The sequence below is a fragment of the Triturus cristatus genome, chromosome 4_1 (assembly GCF_964204655.1).
Source record: "Triturus cristatus chromosome 4_1, aTriCri1.1, whole genome shotgun sequence".
Lineage (NCBI taxonomy): Eukaryota > Metazoa > Chordata > Amphibia > Caudata > Salamandridae > Triturus > Triturus cristatus.
Window position 1 is genome coordinate 931181149 of NC_140585.1, and position 21193 is coordinate 931202341.

The 21193-nt window shown below is 43.6% G+C and overlaps 1 protein-coding gene across 5 annotated transcripts in view; it reads right to left on the minus strand.

Moving 5' to 3' along the window:
* Positions 1-21193, minus strand: part of LOC146855840 (uncharacterized) — a 69095-nt gene that overhangs the window by 38535 nt on the left and 9367 nt on the right. The gene's annotated exons all lie outside the window — the stretch shown is intronic.

Sequence of the window (21193 nt, forward strand, 5' to 3'; positions counted from 1 at the left end):
ACCTAATCTGTTGGTTGGCTGAGGCCTAGCCGCATGATCCACCCCCACCAGTGACCAGGGACATCGGTATTTATATAGAGAACTTTTCTCCAGCCGATACAAATTTACCAAGTGTCATGTGCACATATATGTATGTATAAATTAATTTGTTTTTTGTTATAAAAAATAATTCTCCTTTCAACCTTTGTCCCATCCCTACTCTCCGACTCAACCCATACCGTTCTGACTAATATGAACCCCCAAACATTCATCTCAAAATTTCCCTTCCTTTTTTAGCCATAGCACCCAATTAACAGATACAAATAACCACTGCTTACAAAAATACTTACTACTTCCCCTTTCAAATCTATTCTATCCCTACTCTAAACTATACAAAACACACAAGAAGCACAAACCTAACACAAAAAAGAATATAAATTACTAATCTACTAACTATGAACTCTAATCTTGGGTTTCGGATTAGAATGCTACTCATCGCAAAACACTTAAATGCCTCGCAATGGTTGTGTTTGTCTTGCTAGATCTGTCAGCAGCCTTTGACACTGTCTTTCAATCCATTCTGCTGGATCGGCTGAATGAGGCAGGGATGAAAGGTTTGGCCCTCTCCTGACACGGATCTTTAATATCTGGCCAATTCATCTGACACCATATGCTTTCTCCACCGAATCCTTGACATTCAGTGTCCCTCAGGGATTTGACCTGAGCCCAACATTGTTTAACATCACATGGCTCCCTTGGCCAAAGTTGTGGAGTTGTTGGGCCTTAAGGTGATGTCTTGTGCCAACACAGCTATTAGATACGATTACATTTTGACAGCAATACTTCAGACTTGTTTAAAGGCTGTTTAGCCACTTTAGCAAACTGGATGAAAGCCAGTTACCAGAAACCTAATTCCGACAAGATCGAGGTTTTGTTCTCTGGCAGCAAGGACACCTTCGACCCTCGCAGTTGGGGCCCCACTGAACATGGCCAACTCCCGCGCCAACCTCAGCTGCGAAAAATCTGAGTTTCCTATTTTGCAGGAACCTCTCTTTCTGTTCACAAATCTCTTGTGTCATTGAGGTGATTCTTTTCATTTAAATCCATAAAGAAGATTTATACTTTGTTTCCATATTCTACCAGAAGGACCATCGGCCTCTAGACTCGACCACGCCAAAATCCTTTACTTGGGTTTGCCGTTGTATCTGTTGCTTACGTTACATATTGTTCAGAACGCAGCAGCCAATCTGATTCTGAAGATCCCGGCTAACCAGATCATTACACCATACTTGAAGGACCTACATTTTTAAATGTTGGTTATTGTCTACAGAGCGTTTTCTCAGTCAAACCCTCTGTACCTGAGAAGGAGGATGTTGCATTACACTCCCAACAGAGCTTTGCATTCCATCAACCTGCTCCTATTGCGAGTTCTTGGGGTTAGCAAAGCCAGAAGAGGTAGCTGCTCCTTCTCTGTACTAGCGACCAAACTCTGGAACCGTTCTCCCTTTCGCTCAAGACAATTCCCACAGAAAATCTTTTTTTTTAAACTTTTTAAACCCATCTTTTTAGCTATTAATTATGCTTTTACCATAGTGCTGGAATGCCTCAATGGAGGCAGCAGTCACGCTTTATACCTTTATTTCATTCATTTCAGCAATACCAATGATTGCTACATTAGCCTTCCTGAGGAACCTATCTACAAGCTTTAAGGTGTTTAGAATATAAGTGTGACTTCTCACGAAGTTCGTTCTCTTCTGTTGCTTCCTATATTTGGAATACACTCCTTCTTGGCTCGCACAAATCAGACGACCTTTCTATGTTTAGAAAGGTCGTTACGTATCTATCTTATTGATTATCTTCATATATTTTCTGATGTTTTTAGTTCAGTGGCAAGATGCCTTTGTTGCAATTGTTAAGTAACAACTCAACTCATATCTTGGATATAGAATACATTTAGTAGCTGCCCTCATGCACTAAATGTAGGGCTGGGCAATTTTGAAAGATATTGACCAGAAAATATAGGTTGTGGCCCTGTCCCATGACATTGTCGCCTGAGGGATACCTCAGGTGTCCTGTGCCTGACCTATGGGAAGCCTGAACTTATAATTTATGTCTAACCAGTCATACCTCTTCCACCTAAAACAAATGCCTCTATGATCAGTTTCTCGAGACGTGATCTTAACATATTGGGAATAAAAAAGCTCATATTTTCTAATAGTAATGTCATCCTCAGCAGTTCATTCACCCTTCAAGGGGGGGGGGGGGGGGGGTGATTCTTGTCCACTCCTTCTTTTTGGGTCAACCGTTGATAATAAAAGTGGTTATCTTTGGTGCACTCTGCATCACTAGCAATAGCAACCATCCACTGGGCGTTGGTTTATTATATCTCCGGCTGTATGCGAGTCACCATACCAGGTGCCATCTGTGTATGTACCTGCGACAAACTACACGAAATGAGGGACGCAAATATTGCCTCCATTGATTCCAATACAGGTTTAATTATAGCATTGCCACCAAATGTGATATCACCTCACAAAAATGCTAAGACTTTCCCAAATGTTCTTGCGGAGTACTTGAATGTAGTGGGTGGACGTTCTTCACATGTTAGTATGCTTGTCAGGATCAAAGATTATTTGTTAGAGTAACTTCTTCTAAGAGATGGAGAAGATGTAATATCGCTTTTTATTCAAAGTAGCTGCCTGTCATTTATTTATTGCTATTTTGGATATCTGTCTTGTTGCAGGTGGTCTTGCTTTGTCCCTTGCCCTCTTTCTTTGTGTGTCTGTGCATGTGAAGACCTGGTGCACTGTTCTTATAATGTTGGGGAATGTTGGCAGTTGGGGGGTTGGAGACATATGGTGGAGAGACACAGTGGTAATAGTAATAAAGTACATCATGCTCCTACCTGAGGCCTTTGTTGTGACTTCAGTCGGCTACTAAGGAAAATCAGATGGTAGAAAGTAAAACCTTGATTCTACAGAGGTCATCCTCAAGCCTATTGGGCAACAAACACTTTGGCAAAGTAATCACTCTCTTAACAAGTTTAATCCAATTTGAATGTGCCTGTCCATGCTCGGATGACATAAATTGATGATAATAAACCTTAGTTTTTCACCTTCAGCCAATGATTATAGTGTGGTTCAAGAGAGCGGGTCCTTTATGGATCAAATGGGGCTATTAGGTTTGCTATCTCTCAGATAATCTGCATAACAGTGGCGTTCTCGAGTTTGCGTAGTCGGGACGGTGTAAGGTAATGTGTCCCTATAGACAAGATTCAAACAGCATGTCAAAAATAAAATCAATAATAAAGTACTGACTCAAAAAGGGAGTTCGAAAGCATATAGAGATCAATTTCCATAAAGGATCTTAGTTATAAGAAGTGTCAACAAATGAGAAAAAAAAAAAATCAGGTACATAGGTTAATTCTCAAATGAGCAGCAAATCAACAGAAAATCACATAGCATTCCTATAGACTCAGGAAAGTCTGCTTCACCCCCAAATTCAAGGGTTTATATAAAACTGAGAAGTCAGCATGGTGTGAGCATTTTTACAACAAATCATTTTAGATTTAAACGTCGCCCAACCCTACTATCTTAGCACTAACCCACTACATAAATATTGATTTAGCCTTTCTGACATAATGTCATCAGGAGATGTTAGGACAAACTAGTTACATAAACAACAGAAAACAATTGTCAGTGAGGGGTCATTAAGGCTGCCGTAGAACACACTGTTTTCTCCATACATTTACAGTATAAACTATGAACTGACAACTTACATGCCAATATTTCAGAAGAGGAAAGTGGGAGATTTAAAATAAATAATCGGGAGAATGTATTTCTCCCACTGACTTCTATTGAAGGAGATGTATTTTCAGGCGGGATACCGCCAAAATAAAGCAATATTTTGCTTAGAAAATCGGGAGTCTCCCACCTGAAACGGGTTAATTGGCATGCGAGAAGGGGAAAAAAATAAATCACTTACAGATGATATTCCCGATTTATTTTGCACTACATAAAGTGTTTTCTCATTACATTTACTGTTTAAAGTATGTACTGTGTTGTAAGCGGAATATTGAGTCACGGAGTTGCCATAGTGTTTGATGGAATCCTTTGGGGGTTCCAGAAGCCCGTGATATGTCAGTTGGTCAATAGTAACAGCGTGAGAGGCAAGATGGCGGCCGCTTGAGGTGGCCGGAAGTGATGCTATGACCGGTGTACTAGATCGATAGTACAGAGCAAAGATCTAAGGCTGAAAGTGCATTGAAAGGGTACTGAAGACCCAAAAGGAAGAAATGGTTCTATGGCCCCCATTATAGCAGCGGAAACTTACCAGATCTCCGGAGGCTTCTCTCGTGTAGCGCTGATCCTTGGAGGCTTGCTTGCCTTGAGGCGTCTTGTTGGCGCGGCTGTGGGGCACTCGGATTGTGCCATCTGCCACTTCTTCACTTCGCTGGCAGGAATGGGCCCGAAAGCAGCTGGTGGAGCCCAGAAGGACAAACAACAGCGGGGGAGAGGCGGAGAAGGGTCGGAAGCCCGCAACAGAGCCAACGCCGTGGCAACAAGGGAGATGCGCAAACCCGACTCAACACTTGGAGCCTGCCCAGGAAAAGAAAGGGCGAGGCGGGGCTGCCAGCATTCAGCGTCCGGCCAGCCCTTTGGCAGTGGCACTACTGAAGGGGTCAGCAGGAAGACAAGGAGATGGGCAGGCACAGGATTCGTCGTGAGAGCCCGAACTGGAGCAGGATGACACTCCAGCTACAACTGCTGACGGTCAGGCTGACGATCAGATTACACCCATCACAGAGGACATCAATAAAGGTATGCAGGCCTCTGTGACCCTCATTGATGGGGAGGGGGGGGGGGCCATAAAAACATGCCAGAGGTGCATATTAGGACAAACTTAGGGACTCCTAACTGTGAACAGGGGGACCAGGGCACAACTGACATCAGGGACAAACCCCTGGGGGATGGACAAGGGGCGCCAAGGATGCTCATAACACCTCATCATAACACCTCAGGGATTAGTTTAATGCCAGAAATACGCAAGCCCACTCCCTCTGGGATACCTGACCAAACCCCGAAGTGTAAGGACCGTAGCCTGAACGACAACCAACTGTTGGCGAATCAGCAAGGGGGATCAGGAGCTGCGGATTATGACCCTGAGTAAGAACTAAGTGACTGCTTCTATTCATTATCAGATGGCGCCTAGTGGTCACAGGACGGGTCAGAATTATCCGATTATTTTAGTGATGATGGTAGTGATCTAGAAACTGGCAAAGGGGGTCACGCAAGAAGAAGATAGGACGGTCGATAGCTGAGGAAAAAGGCTTGGCCTGGGACTACACTGCTACGGAACGGCTAACTAACTCCTCCTCAGCGGCGGTTCAGGATACCAACAGGCAGGACTCTCCTACACTGGGCGCTATTTATCAGGCCATACTAACGCATCGAGAGGAGAGGCGCCAGGATAGACGTAAGACCCAAATGGCACTAAGAAAAGTTCAGGGGGTAGTCCGGAGACTGGCTAAAGTATGCAATACTGTCGGGGAACGCCTATCAGATCTGGAAACAAAACCTCAGCGGCAGAGACAGATCTGGCAACCACCCAAACCCAGACGGAGGCACATGAAGCACAGCTTGTAGACATTCAGTGGAAGCTAGAAGATCATGACAACCGCCAGCGGCTCAATATTCTACGCCAATTAGGAATCCCGGAAGGGATGGAGGGCACAGATATATGATCCTACGTGGTGGAATTATTGCAGACCGCCCTTCCAGAGATAACAGGATGGAATTGGCAGCAAGAAGTATAGCGGACCCACATAGTCCCCTTTGTTGTGAAACAACCACCCAGGGAAGGCTCTAAACCACGGGCCATACTAATTTATTTTGGGAACTTTTTGTTAAGAAAATTGATTTTCTAAAAAGCAAGACCTGAGGCGAGGAGATCTAGCGGCGATGTCTCATTTTTTGTCCGCCCGGACGTCTGTCACTCCACTGTTGAGAGACGCTGGCGGCTTCGACAACTGATCAGACCTTTTCAGGATAAAAATGTACAAGCATATTTGACTAACCCTGCATGTTTGAAAGTGATATGGGGTGGCAGACACGTTTCTTTGTGTCTGAAATCAAGGCAAAGCAATTTCTGGATAGTATTACATAGCCTTTAAAAAAAAAGAAGAAAGAAAGGAAACTTAAGGTTGAGATACTAGTATGTAGGCTACACTACACTTGGTGGCTATTTAGTGGCCTGTCCTCACTTTCATGTTTTGTAAATGGGAGAGGGATAGGCGGATTGGTGAAAGGTGATTACCTACCCCTCTTGTGAGCCAAGTGGTTAGATGCAGGATGGGGATATTAGGGCCATTTTACTTTCTTGGTGTGTTGTTTATGCTTATTTCCCTTTCCGTTGCACCTTCTTTTATTTGCACTGCAATCAAGACATATATTCATTAGGCGCGGTACACAGGTCATAGGTATCACTCGCATCTCTCCACAGACCGCATCGCGGTCTGATTGCTTCTCAGGGCAGGGCAGGGGAGGGGGGTTGCAAATTTAAAAAGAATATTTCAGATCAAAAGCTAAGATGGTTAAAGACAATTATTTTTGAACTATTAACAATAAATTCAATAAGGATGTAATGAAGAACAGTAATTTGTTTCCTGCATACAGCTTATATGGCTAGAATTACTATATGCTCAATAAATATAGGAGGGCTTAATGATAGAGCCAAATGAAAAAAAGTAACAGATTTTATGTACATAATATCCCCGGATCTTCTTTGTATGCAAGAGACGCATATTCCCTGGGAGAAGAGGGAACTGATGTCAATGAGGGGTTATAACCTATTGGTATATTCTTCGCAGAGAACTAACATCCGAGGGGTGGCCATTTTGGCCAAACCAGATCGGACTGGTCAAGCGTAAGATTATGGACACTCAGGGAAGGTGGGTGGTAGTCGAGCTGGAGCTAGGGCTGGTGAGCTGTGTAATCTATGGATCAAGTCAAGACGACTCAAAGTTATTTGAGGATCTCGAGGTGGAATTAGCATCTTGGCCTCAGTCCTTGGTTATCTGCGGAGATTTTAACATACATCGTACTACCGACCCCAAGAAAGGGAGTCGATATCGAGGGAGGAAACCACATGTGCATAGGGTGCTTTTATCTCTTATGGATAGCCACGACTTGGCAGATCTATGGTGTCATCATCAACCTAGCGATCCAGGATATACTAACTATTCATGTCCCCATAAGAAACATGTAGGACTTGATTACTTCCCGAGTTCAGCAAACCTATTAACTAAAAGTAGAATCAGGAAACTGTCAAAGGTAGTTTCAGACCACAACCATTGATTCTGGAGGTTGAAATCCATACAAATGGCAAACAGCGTAGCAAATGGACCTTTGACAGAAAACTGTTAACTAAAAATAAATTTGTTGAACATATTAAGAATTGGCTACAGGGGTTTTATGATGCCATTAGATACAGTGCTTCACGGACAATAGTGTGGGACACCTTTAAGGCCACCTTGAGGGGGGAAATTATCAGCTATGTTGCTCAGGAAAGGAGATTATTCCAGACCGAAAAGGAAAGTTTACTCAAGGAGCTAGCAGAGACAGAGCAGGAATATGTGACACTTATAGCACAGGGACAGGGTGTAGCCGAACATAGCTCAAAATCATCACTTTGAAGGAGGAAATCAGTAGTTGGATAAACCAAAGAGCAGCTGAAGATTATTAAACACACAAGTCGGAAGCATGCGAATATGGAGAAATCAGTGGGTCGAGTACTGGCACTACGTACAAGGCAGAGAGAAGCCAGAAGTAGGATAACCTCGATGAGAAAGGATGGAAGGGTTTTTACAGAAATAGGTAATATTATTGGGATTTTACAGGAATATTACCAGGAACTGCATAAAGGGGAGGAGAGGCCACCTCATTTACTTTCCTTGAAGGGGATCTTGGGGTGACTCTAGAGTCTAGACCAATCTATGAGAGCTGAATTGGAGGCTGAGATAACACTAGAGGTGGTCAGGGTAGCTATGCAACACTTGACCTTGGGGAAAGCAGCTGGGCCCGATAAAACACCAATTGAATTTTATAAAATGTTTTTACCTCAATTAGCTCCAATTTTATTGGATTTTTTTCTGGGGATACAATACACGGGAGATCCACCAGAATCATACAGGGCACCGATATGGTGATATTTCCTAAGAAAGGTAAAGCTCTGAATACCCCAGCCTCCTATAGGCCAATCTCACTAATAAATGCAGATGCTAAAGTCTATTCGAATATCTTGGCAGCTCAATTGGGTAGGGTCATAGCCTACCTAGTGTCACCATGGCAGCATGTGTTTATGTCCGGCAGAGGGACAACAGATCATATTCGGCAGGCAATAACGCTGTTTGACATCACGGCTGGGACAGGGAAACAAATGGCTATGGTCCTACTCGATGCCGAGAAGGCCTTTGATCAGTTGGACTGGGGGTACTTATGGTGGATTTTAGCAGCAAGAGGGTTCGGTCCAAATAGAACTACAGCTATTAAAGCTATGTACTCCTCCCAATATGCACAGCTTCAACTAATGGGAGAAGAATCAGAGGCTATAAGGGTTTTGAGTGGGACTAGACAGGGGTGTCCGTGCTCCCCCATCCTATTCGCATTATATATAAACCCATTGATTGAAAAGATTATAAGCAAGCAGAGGATAAAACCTATATATAGTGAAGGATATGAGACTAAGGTTCTTGCGTATGCCGACGACATTGGGGTGCTCACTACTGTCCCCAGAGAGCAATCAGGGAAATAGAAATCATGGCTGAGGACTTCGGTAAAATCTCAGGGTATTCCCTGAACAAAAATAAAACACAGATTATTTGTACGGATAATCTTATTTTTCAGGATGCAAGATGTGTCAACTCGGCTGTATATCTAGGGGTCCGTATAAGTCCAAAAGTGACAATAGACAAAATTAATTTTGATCCTATAATGGAGAAAATATCAACTGACCTATGGCGTATAAATGGGTTGCATCTATCAATTATTGGTAGAGGTAATGTATGAAAAATGTCCATGCTGCCTAAGGTTCTGTACTTATTCCGATCTTTACCAGTAGTTATTGACAAAATAATATTAAAGACTTTGGATGCAATGTTTATCAACTTTGTCTGGCAATATGGCAAGATAAGACTCTCAATAAAATATCTTTCTCTCCCACAGAGGCTGGGGGGCTGGCAATAGCCAATATTACGTTTTACTACTGGGTGGCCATTGTACAACAGATGCGTATCTTATTGTCGTCAGACAATGAGGATGTAATAAGGCAACAGGGGCATAGCAATCTCCCAACAATATATTAACTTGTACAAGGTAAAAGGGCCGGTGGACTACTTCTACAACAACTAGAGCAAAGCTATTACAAAAAAGTTCACTTTAAGGTTGTATACTGTGCATGGAGGATTTGGAGTAAAATAAGTAAAGCTGTGAAATCCCCCAAATATAGTAGATACACTCCCCTGAGGCGTTCCTCTATCTTCCCCTTGCAGTTTTATGATGTAATGGGCAGACAGTGGGAGCATCATGGTTTGGCAGCAATCGAGGACATATTACATTCAGGTTAAATACTTCCCTTCAGCACTTTACAACAAAGGTTCGGTATCCCAGAAACTCAATTTTTTAAATATGTACAATTAGAGAGTGTCTGAGCAACATCAGGGAAGCTATAAATACGGATAGGATCCCTTTAATGGAGGCAATCATTGGTGATGGTAGCAAAATTCAAAATATATACTGCTGCATGTTAGAAAAGCTTCCAGACGACCTCGAAAAAAAAACGTAGGTAAGCTGGGGTATGAAGCTCAGTGATCCGGATGTCGATATAGATAATATACTGGGATTAGTCTCAAAACTACTTCTGTCAGCAAGCCTGAAAGCGCAGTATTTCATTTATATTTTACACCGGCGAAACTTGAATGGGGGAAGAGAAAGAGATGACAAGTGTTCCAGATGCTCGGAAGGCCCAGCTACACTGATTCATATGTTTTATGAATGTGCTAACTTAATGCACCTTGGAAAATGGGACTGAATTACTTTGGGAAGGATTATTTGGGATCAGGATCCGAATTAGCCAGACACTTATGGTTATGGGGTATGATAGCAGCCTCGACCTTCATTTAACGCAGACTTATTTTTTATTTGTCTCAGTGGCTGTGGCGAGAATATTAATTGCAACTAGGTGGAAGGACCAGGATCCCCCCCACCCCCTCATTTCAGGCCTGGTTAGCTCGGCTGCTAGCGGTATACAAGCAGGAGACGCCTCTTTATGAATGTAGGGGTAGACGTGCTAGAAAACTAGGGAAATAGATCTGGTCCCTGATCATAGATCGGAAAACTAAGATGAACCATACAGCAGACCAACTAGGCCAACCGCTGGGAAATTAGATCCAATATTAAGAACAAGTGAAGGATTTAAGGCTCTCTGAGAGAGCAGCCATCTTTTAAGAAGAGGAGTGGGCCAATATCATTGTATAGTATTGTAAAAAGTATATGAATTGTATTAATTAAACTGTTCATAATAATGATAATTATTGTGCAAAATATAACTGAGAATTGTAAAGCGTAAAGGAGATTAGTTATGCATGAAAATGAATTTATATTGATCTGAGTAATAAAAATTTTCAAAAAGATATGTCAGTTGGGGGGAGAACAGGCACAGGAGCCTCTCGTCTTCGTGTTTGCACAATAAATAAGGAAGAAAGAAGGAAATGCTTGAGACTACGTTATTACCACATTTTGGCAATAACCGCCTGTTCAGACCCTGCAGACACGACGAGACTGGACCCTGTGCGAAGTCTGGAAGCTTTAACTTGCTTTTGTTTGTCGAGAAAGAACCAAAAGCCCTGATATTACTGTATGGAGTTCAGTGGCGTGACTATATGCCAGCCGTGTGAAGAGCGATAATTACCACATTTTAGAGCTGAAATGTGTGACATTAGCAGAGGAATAATTCATGAGCGCAACCTCTGTACACGCTGCGAGCCACACCTCAAACGAGTCATGATCTCGAGACAGGGCACGTGCGGATCGCCAGGCCAGACCGCGAGGTAAGCTGTGGCATCTATTTGCCACATACACAAGAGTGCATTGCGGGGATGTAGAAAGCTGGCTCTGTATATACTATACCAAAATGAGGTATAGTGTGCACAGAGTCCAGTGGGACCCCAAAGGTAGGCAGAGGCAACAGTAGATAGCATCTTACTCTCTATTTGTGGTAGTGTGGGCGAGCAGTAATGCTTTATCAGAGGGTAGTGTTAAGAATTTGTTGTACACACTCAATCAGCAAATGATGTCACACACTCAAAGACTGAAATTAGACCAATTTTGTTTGTATAAAAATATTATTAAGTTATTTTCCTTCTAGAACCAAGCCAAGCCTGGCACAGGTAAGTGAAATAAATGCTTTGCAAAATATTATACAATGTTTACAAGTGAATGCAAGTTCAAATGTAGTTGTATGAGATACAGATAAATCAAGGTATTGAAATTACTGTACAGATTACTTCTTAGATTACTTTTTAAGTTACTTTTTCTACTCAGTGTGATATGCCTAGATATCACACTGAAACATTTCCTAGAGAAAAGTAAAATCAGTTTTGCACTATTGTAATTCAGGTTTCCATACAAATCAACTCCACACTTGGAACATTTTTTAGAGAAAAACAGTCACTGGATTCATATGGAGAGAAATTAAGTTATCGGTTACCAGGTAAGTACTCAGTCTTTGCGGTTGAGTTTCTGGGGTTAGAACAAGGGTTCCCCCAGGATCTAGGATGCACTCTCAAAACACCCTCAGATGCACTAGGGCGGCCGGGTGCAGAGTACTGAGGCCCAATGTTATCTAATGGGGAATAGGGGGCCTCCGGTAGGTGGCAGCTCATGAGCAGGCCACAAGGTTGTGGGAGAAAAGCTCCTGGTGTTAGGCCCAGGGCAAAGGGGAATCCAGTTTGGCACACAAAGTGCAGCTGCAGCGGAGCAGGGGCGACTGGGTGCAGTTTTGGGGTCGGGTGCCCTGTTGTTTTCAATGGGGATATATGGTTTTGGTTTTTAGCTGCAGACTCAGTCCAGGAAAACTTCTGGGAGGAAGCAACAGCTGGGCAGGTAAGTTGGAGGGCTAAGGAACGTAGGTGCACCTCGGGTTCTTTTCTCCAGGGTGACTGGATGCAGAGGTCTCTTTTGAGGTCGGATTTCACCTCAATGGGCCACTCGAGGGGAGGTGTGGGGGGGGGGGAGGGGAGGACTCCATGCAGAGGCTGCAGGTGACGTCGGGAGTGCTGGAGGGGTCAACCCACGGTGGACTCTGTCTCTGGGGGACCTCGCTGGGACCAGTGGGCCACTTGGACTCGGGCAGTGGGCGTCAGATGCAGTGGTGGTTCCAGGCGTCTGGTTTCTTTGTCCTCAGCATGCTTGGAGTCTTTCTTTGCTGTTTCTTTTGAACTGAGCTGCTGTTACAGGAGATCTGGTCTTTGTTGAAGGCAGCCAGTCCTCCCAGGGTTCTGGAGGTCGCTGACTGCAGAAAAGGATGACTTCTGGTGCAGCATCTCTAGAAACTGCAGACGGGTCGTCTCTGCTCCAACTACCTAGCCTTCAGAAAGCTGCTAAAAACCACACTGGTCTGATCTTCCCCGTAATGGTTGTCAAGGGCTGTCACAGTGCGGAGATACCCCGGTTGGGGTGATTCATGCGCTCTATAAATGATATAAATAAATAAGTAAAGGCTGGGGCCAAGTCTGTATGTTTGTACAAGCCTCTTCTGCTAGGCATATTCTTCGTCCTTCTTCTTCATAGGTTGCAGGAATCTGTCTTCTTGGTTCAGGGCTGCCCCCTAAATACTGTATTTAGGGGGTGTTTTAGGTGTCTCGAGGTCAGTAGCCAATGGGCTACTGACCTTAGGATGACCTTGGTGTGCTCACCCCACATGGGGGAGTGGCACCATCCCTACTCCTGTTTGGGGAGAGCCTGCCATCTGCAAGATGGCAGGCACTGAAGAGTGGGCTTCATATCACCTCCTCCACTTGAGGGGTTGGGTTGGCAGAGGTGGGCACACCTTCTGGACTGGTTAATTTTTCCCGCCTGTCTTCCCGCCGAAAAGGAAGGGAGACAGGAAGGGGGCCTGCTCCTGATAGCAGGAGAGGCTGGGGATTGCATTACAAAGGCTGCAAGGCCTTTGAAGCATCCCTGCCAAAGATGGCTCTTCAAGGCTTGGCGGAGGTGTGACCACCTCCTCCCAGGAAAGGCTTGGTTTCTGGGCTCAGGGAGCGAAGGCTCCCACCACAGGGGTCCAGAAATATGTCTCTTGGTGGCGGGATGGTGTGTACCAGTCAGGGAACTCAATAGAGACTGGTCGTTGTTTAGGGGGCATATCTAAGATGCCCTCTGTGTGCATTTTTCATTAAATCCCACACTGGCATCAGTGTGGGTTTAATGTGCTGAGAAGTTTGATACCAAACTTCACAGTTTTCATTAAAGCTATTATGGTGCTGTGGAGTTCGTAAAGACACACTTCCAGCACCATATACTCTAAATGGTATTACTGCACTTACAATGTCTAGGAATTGGTCTAGACACTGTAGGGGTAGAGGGCTCATGCACCTGTACCTTCACCACTGGTATGGTGCACCCAGTTAGAGGGGTGCCTGACCTATGCCAGGGCAGTGGGTTGTAGGCATGGCACACAGGGATGTGTGGCATGTTGACTCTTTAATTTGTTCTGCACCAAAACACGCAGCCTGCAGAGGTAGTGTGTGTGTGTGTGTAAAGGTATAGGGCCTCGAAGGGTGGCACAATAAGTGCTGCAGCCCTTAGAGGCCTTACCAGGCCACAGTGCCTTTGGTACCCATGGTACCTTTTACAAAGGGACTGACATTTGGCCAGAGAGCTGCCAATTGGGGGTACAAGGTACAGTTTTTGGGAAAGAACACAGGCCCTGGGAACCTGATTCGTAGGGACCCTGGGCACATCAGGTCAAACTGCATCAGTAGTCTGGCAAAAAGTGGGGGGGTTAGTGCAACAGAAACCCAGCTTCCTTCAGGAGACGCCGAGACACAGCCATTATGGATTTCAGGGTAAGCGCTGCAGCAAAATCACTATAAGAAAGGAGCCAGTGCTATTACCGTTTGTGCTCTCACGTCCCGCAGTCCTTGTGGTGATATCTGAGGCACATCAATCAGAAAGGCAGGAAGAGTCGAAGTGTTGACAAGGGGGTGAGTTTTAAAGTAAAAAGTAAGAACAGACTATATACAAGAAACTAAGGAGCAAGGAAAGACTATTTCCAGCAAGGATCCAACACAAAAAAGGGAAAAAAAGACCTTTTTTCCCCCATTTCATTTTGGTGTTTAATTTTTTGTTGTCTTGCTTTCCCTCTCTGCAATTGTGAGTGGAATTGTGATCAAATATAAATATGCAAAGTAAACAGTCTGTGCAGTATATATTAAATAGCAACTACATGGCAGGCAGTCAGATGGTGGCAGCACTGCCAATGTTTTTATCCCAACCAGGTACACCTTCAATAGAATGGATTAGGATTTTTGACAACTACTTAGAGGCTATAGATGGGTTACGATTTACAGCGCCTAGAAAAAAAAACCTAGTTACTAAATTCCCTAGGCAAGGAGGGACAACACGTTTATAAATTTTTAACTGAGGTGATTGGTGCTGATGAGGAGGCATTAGAGAATGTATACATAGAGGCAAAGAGAAGATTGGAGAAATATTATGGGAAACAAGTGAACATAGTAATGCAGTGCCATAAGTTTTATACCCATTCACAGAAAGGCCAAGAATCAGTAGATAAATTAGTACCAGGTTGCGAGATTGCCATAAAATGTGACTTTGGTGCTATGAATGATCAGATATCAATTAATAATAAAACAAAATACACACTAAGGATCTAAGGGAGAAGCCCCAATAAGAGAGCGTATCACTCCCTATCAACTCACAAGAGATACATTCTCTCTAAAGAAATATGTTGTGAAAGTAGCTACTAAATAGCAATCACCTTCCAAGAAGTGTCAGAAAAAAGGGGGATGAAGAAGACCTTATCTTTAAGGACGAGAACCCTCACTCACCCATAGGTGACATGCTTCATCATAGGGCTCCCTCCTCACACCAGGGTCGCAAGGTCCCAGGTGTGGGCTTCAACTCTTCAAAAAGTGTGTGTGAAGAGGAGCGAATGTGTTTTAATAGGGGAGACTGAAGAAGTTGGTGAGTGCGGGGCAGAGTGCAAATGAAGTGAAAAGATGTTAAAACTATCTTAAGGAGACCCAATAACTGTATTCAATGGTACCCTAAAAAAGGATTCAAAACAAAGAGAAGTGGGGGTTATCAACAAATATAGCCCTACTAGAGGTCAACATGTTTCTGCCCTAGCTTGACTCCAACCGGAGTTCATGGGCATTCCTCAGGACCAAAATGAAAACTAATCACTCTGCAAAAGTGAAAGTGATAAAACAAAAACATAGATTGCTCATCACAAATTATTATACTGGCCGTCAAAGGTTTGTAGCCCGTATATATGGCAGGTGATAAATACACCGTCTCATCTGGTAGGAGGAATGCTATTACCTCTCTTCAGCCATATGGTACCCCACGTCAAGGTCAGCCATGATCAGGTCCGAGCGGTTCTCTCTCTAGCAGGGCCCCCGCCCCACACTCACCAACTTCTTCAGTCTGCCCTATTGAAAACACCTCAGCTCCTCTTCACACACACTTTTTGAAGAGTTGTAGCACACACCTGGGACCTTGCGGCCCTGATGGATGTGAGGAGGGGGCCCTATGAAGAAGCATGTTAGTGGGTGAGGGTTCTCGTCCTTAAAGAAAAGGTCTTTCTTCATCCCCCTTTTTTCTGACACTTCTAGGAAGGCAATTGCTATTTCGTAGCTACTTTCACTACACATTTCTTTAGAGAGAACATATATTTTGTGAGTTTGTATCAATTAATAGTACAATGCAAAAATAAGAGGATGCAAGAAAGGTTGTGGGCTGCGAGGAATCCCACATTACATGAGGCTATTGCCATTGCAAAAGTGGTAGAGGAGTCTGATACTTGCATGAAGGAAATGCAGGCATTAGAATCCAAGCGGGAGGAAGGTGTTAATGTAGTTAGCAAAAGAGAGGTACCAACGTAAGGAGAGTTTAGGGGAGGTCAAATACGGATGTAAGCAAACAGTGGAGACGGTGAATGAATGGCTGAGTAGTAGTGCAAGCAAAACTGGATTTAGAGGGTGTTACGGGTGTGGTATTATGGCGCATGCTGCGGACTTTGGAGGTTGTTTCGCAAGAGACAAAGAATGTCAGAAGTGTGGGAGAAAAGGTCACTTAGCAAGGGTGTGTAAGGACATGTCTTAATATTGGGTCGCCTGTGTTGGGGAAGAGAAGAGTTTTTAGGATATAGTGCTGTGTATCAAGAATGAAGGACTGGTTACAATGCATAGACCAAGGGCAGAATTCTTTCTGAGAGGGGCACCAATAGAGTTAATGGTGGACCCAGGCTCAATGTATACAATAGTTCCCGGTGAAGTTTTTGAAAAACATTGGCCTGAGGTTACTTTACAGCAGAGTGACATTCAGCCCACAGGCTATAGTGCAGAAAACATACACATTGTATCTTATATGGAGTCTGAGTTGGAGTTCAAAGGTAGGAGGGCAGTACAAAGGGTGTAGGCGTCTAGAGGGTGTCCACCGATTTTGGGTTGGGTACAACAATATGACCTACATATAGTTTTGGAGCCCAGGGCAAGTGAACAGGTGTTGACGGTACAGGAACGTGAAGGATTGGCAATCATCTTGGACAAATTCTCAAATTATTTAATAATCAAATAGGTATGCTAAAGGGATAAGTCCATGATATAAAATTGAAGGAAGGGGCGTTGCCCATCAGACATGCTGTCAGATGTGTTCCCATAACGGTACAGGGTGAAGTCAAGAAATTGTTGGGAGAAATGCAAAAGTGGGGGGTGGGGGGACGATCATTGAACCGGTGGATGCATCAGAATGCCTTTCTCCGGTGGTGATCACGAAGAAGGGGGATGACAAATTGAGATTTTGTGTGGATTTACTGTCTTCAAACCAGTGTATAGTGATGGATAGTTACCCTTTACCCAATATTTCAGAAATTGTGTTAATGTTAAACAATGCAAAAAAAAAATCAAAACTGGATTTGAAATCAGCATATCACGAGATCAAGTTACAACGTAAGTCCAGGCCATACATGCTATTTATAACAGTGGATGGTGTGTTTCAGTTCAAAAGACTGTCTATTGGATTGGCATCGCCACCAGGTGTTTTTCAACGGATGATGCACAGATGATTTGGCGATGTTCATAATGTTCGTTTTTTTCAGGATGACATTTAGATTTTTGTCAGTTCAGAAGAGGAACAAAGCGTAGTAAGGGTCTTGAAAGTCGAGTGATGCTGGTTTACCTTTTCGGGGGAAAAAGTGTCTGTTTTTGTTGAGAGAAATGGAGTACTTGGGATATACAATTTCTGCACATGGAGTGAAACGGAAAGAAGATTTTGTGAAATTAATACGATTGGCACCCACACCCGGGGAGGGGGGGTGGAGAGGATCAACTTCCGTCTTTCATAGAGGTAGATTGCATATTATGCAAAGTTTATGGAATATTTTGCAGAGAAGACTGAAGTACTAAGAGAACTATTAAGGAAAGGAAAATAATTAGAGTGGTTGGATAAGCATGAATGTGCATTTGTCAGAATGAAGGATGAAATAGCCAAAGCAGGAATTTTACCACCATTTGAACCAAAGAACAAAAGCATTTTGACAGTGGATGCTAGGACTCACAGTGTAAGAGCAGGTTTGTCCCAGGGGAGGGATGGGGTGGACAAAACCAGTGGACTTTGCACCCAGGACCTTGAGCCAAACAGAGCGCAAATAATCTGTGATAGAGGGGGAGGTTTTGTCGGCTGCATGGGGAGCAGAATATTTCCGTACGTATTTGTGGGGTGTGAATTTTGTTTTGAGGACTGATCACAAGCCCTTAGTGAGAGTGTTAACACCTGGTGGAGCAGATAAAGTGTCAGCTAGGTTAGCATGTTTTGCATCTAGATTGCAAGATGGAGTATGTGGCCGGATGGAACAATGTGCAGGCAATTGCTTATTGAGGTTACCCCTGAAAACTGGAGATGAGAATGAACTTGAGAAAGAAGTAGTTTGTGTGGTATTGAATGTTGAGGATGCAGTGGAAGAAGCGTTTGCGACAGTGACCTTGACGGAGTAGGGAGACGACGGATGTGGAGGATGACACCTTCAAGGATTTGGTAAGGGATTAAAGCGCAAAGGTGATGTCAGACCATCTTTGAGGGGTTTTGTGAAGGTTCAGGAAGAATTGAGTGAAGGGGCAGTGATGCATTGGTGATGAGAGGGGAAAAGGTTGTGCCTCTGGAGGGTGTAGAAAGTAAGTTATTCAGCTTAGCCCATGAAGGCCATCGAGGACAAACATTAACGAAGAAAAGATTGAGAGAAAGATTTTGGTGGCCTGGAGTTGATAGTAATGTGAAAATGTGGTTGGAGGAGTTCCGACAATGTAGGGAGATTGAGAAACGGTTAAAACTGGAAGATGGAGTCACAGGTTCTGTGAGTGAGGCCAATGGTCCTTGGAGTAAGGTGTGTTTGGATTTTGTGGGTCCCATGGATTATTTAGGTGAAAGAAACAGGATTGCCATGATGTTGGTGGATTTTTTTTCAAGATGGGTGGTAGTTTAATTCATGAAAGCATTACAACGGAGAATACTATAAGGGTACTGGAGCAGTTGTTCATAAGAGAGGTTAGGCCAGAGACATTGATAACAGACAATGGAACACAACTTACGTCTACAAGTATGAAGTTGTTTTTGGAGTAAGAAGGAGTGGGACATATACGCACGTATTTTTATAATACACAAGGGAATAGAATGGTTGAACGAGTGAATCGTATGATAAACAGAATCGTACATATGGCTGTGCGTGGTGAAAGTAGTGTGAACCAAGCAGTAGAATGACGGTGTGGGCTTAATACTACGGAGACTGGAGTTACGGGTGAAACACCCTTTAAGAGAATGAGAGGGAGGGAGGCTAAAAACTAAGTTATCCCCGCAATTGTTGAAGGAGAGCAGTGTCATGAGAAAACAAAGAAAGGTGGCAGGTGAAGGAAGAGTAGAGGCAGGGGATTTTATGAAAATCAAGTTAGGGAGGAGGGTAGATGGCATGAACAGGTTTTCCAAACCTTTGAAAGCATGAGGTACGTGATTGGCATGTGGTGCTCTGGAATGGTCAAAAATGGAACAACAGAAGAGTGGCATTGTACTGTAAGAAAGGTCAGCAGTGCTGTAGGAAATGGGAAGAGAAGGTGATAATGAGCAAAGCGGAAGCAGTCTCATGTTGATGGACATGGGCGACGTGGACAAAGCAAATGAAGGAATAGATGAGTATGTGGTTGGTGGGATCAAGGAGAACAATGTGACCCATGATGGTGGTGAAATCCACGGTCGATCTAAGCAACATCGTATGCCAGCCAAGTTCAATGATTATGTCATGAATTGACCATTACCTTTTCTTTAATTTTTTGTATAGTTAGCCTTTTTTAGTAATGTGTAGCTTAAGCTTAAGTAGGAATTGTGTTCATGAACTAATATGTCCGTGTGTTATTGATGTATAAGGAAAGGGGATATATTGTAAGGGGAATGTTGAGTCACGGAGTTGCCATAGTGCTTGATGGAATCGTTTGGGGGTTCCATAAGATTGTGATATGTCAGTTGGTGGGAGAACAGGCAAGGGAGCCTCTCGTCTTTGTGTTTGCACAACAAATAAGGAATTGCTTTAGACTACGTTATTACCACATACTGATAAGGGGGAAAAATACTGCATGTAGCTGATTTTCCAAATTTGTGTACCAGCAAGGACATGAAAATACCTGTCATGCCAGTACAAAACCATCCAGGTGGCAACCCCAGCCTTTGAAAGTAGGCTTTCTGCAACGACTGGAAACTAGATGTCACACAAACAGACATGCCAACCCTCCCGATTCAGGCGGGAGACTACCGATTTGAAGGCTAGTCTCCTGCCTCCTGATTCATGCATCTAGAAACCCGATGCCAGCACTAATTAGGTTACCTGCTGTCAGCTCCTTTGAGCCTGTTTTGGAAAAAGCCTCAGCTGTGACCGCTGTGCCAGTCCATTTGTACCAACTCGTTCATATATGCCCATTGCCTTCTATTTACCCTCTGATATTGGCACCGTTACCTAACACCTGTAAAAAGGGTTTGACTATTGTTTGAAAAGAATGACCCACATTTCTGAGCAGTTGTAAGGTGCGTGAAGAAATGGTTGATCAGGAAGTGCCTAATCTGTGTGTTCGTAAAGCGCTTGAGGGTACGTGGTGTCAGAAAGGCTCGTCTCTCTTTATACAGTGCCTTGTGTTACAGCGTCTCTGAGAGTTGTGTGTAGTCAGTAATGCAATTCCCCTTTTATGGTATTTTTTTATTTTACATTCCGTCTGCATTTGTCCATAGTTATTATTGCTCTACTTTTGAAAAATTACAGTTTTCCAGGAACCTTTCAGTCAGTGACAAATTCCAACTTGCTCGTGCTTTCCAATTCTCATGAGTGTCGCTATTAACGTCATGAGATCACATGCACAACTTGTAAATATATATATTACGCAGAGCATTGTATTGGGACTTGCTTATGGCTTTCTTATTCTTTGCGAGGCCCAAATGACTTTTTGGGTCTCTGGGTTATCAGCTACCCTCTTTGCATTATTTAAAAAATGCCTTGTGCACCTGATGAATTCGTAAAGTAGTTTGACTTGCTTGAGGTCCGAGGGGTGTGCACCATGAATATCAAAGAGAGAATAATGTGGTATGGAAATATCAAGCACCAACTATTGAAACCGAACTATAGGAAGATAGGTATAATCTATATCCAAATCCTTTTATATTCCCGGTTGAAGGCACAAGCCGAAACGCGTAGGCGTCCTGTGTTGGGTGTTGTGGCAGAATAACAATATGCAATAAAAACTGAACGATTGAAGAAAGCGGACTCACCGGTGTTTCTTACTGCTTCTTGGAGTGCGGCTGGACCGCTTCAGATGAGGGGTCATTGTGGTGGAACATAAATATATATAACACGGCATTCACCCACTCTTTTCACAGGGTGGACGCAG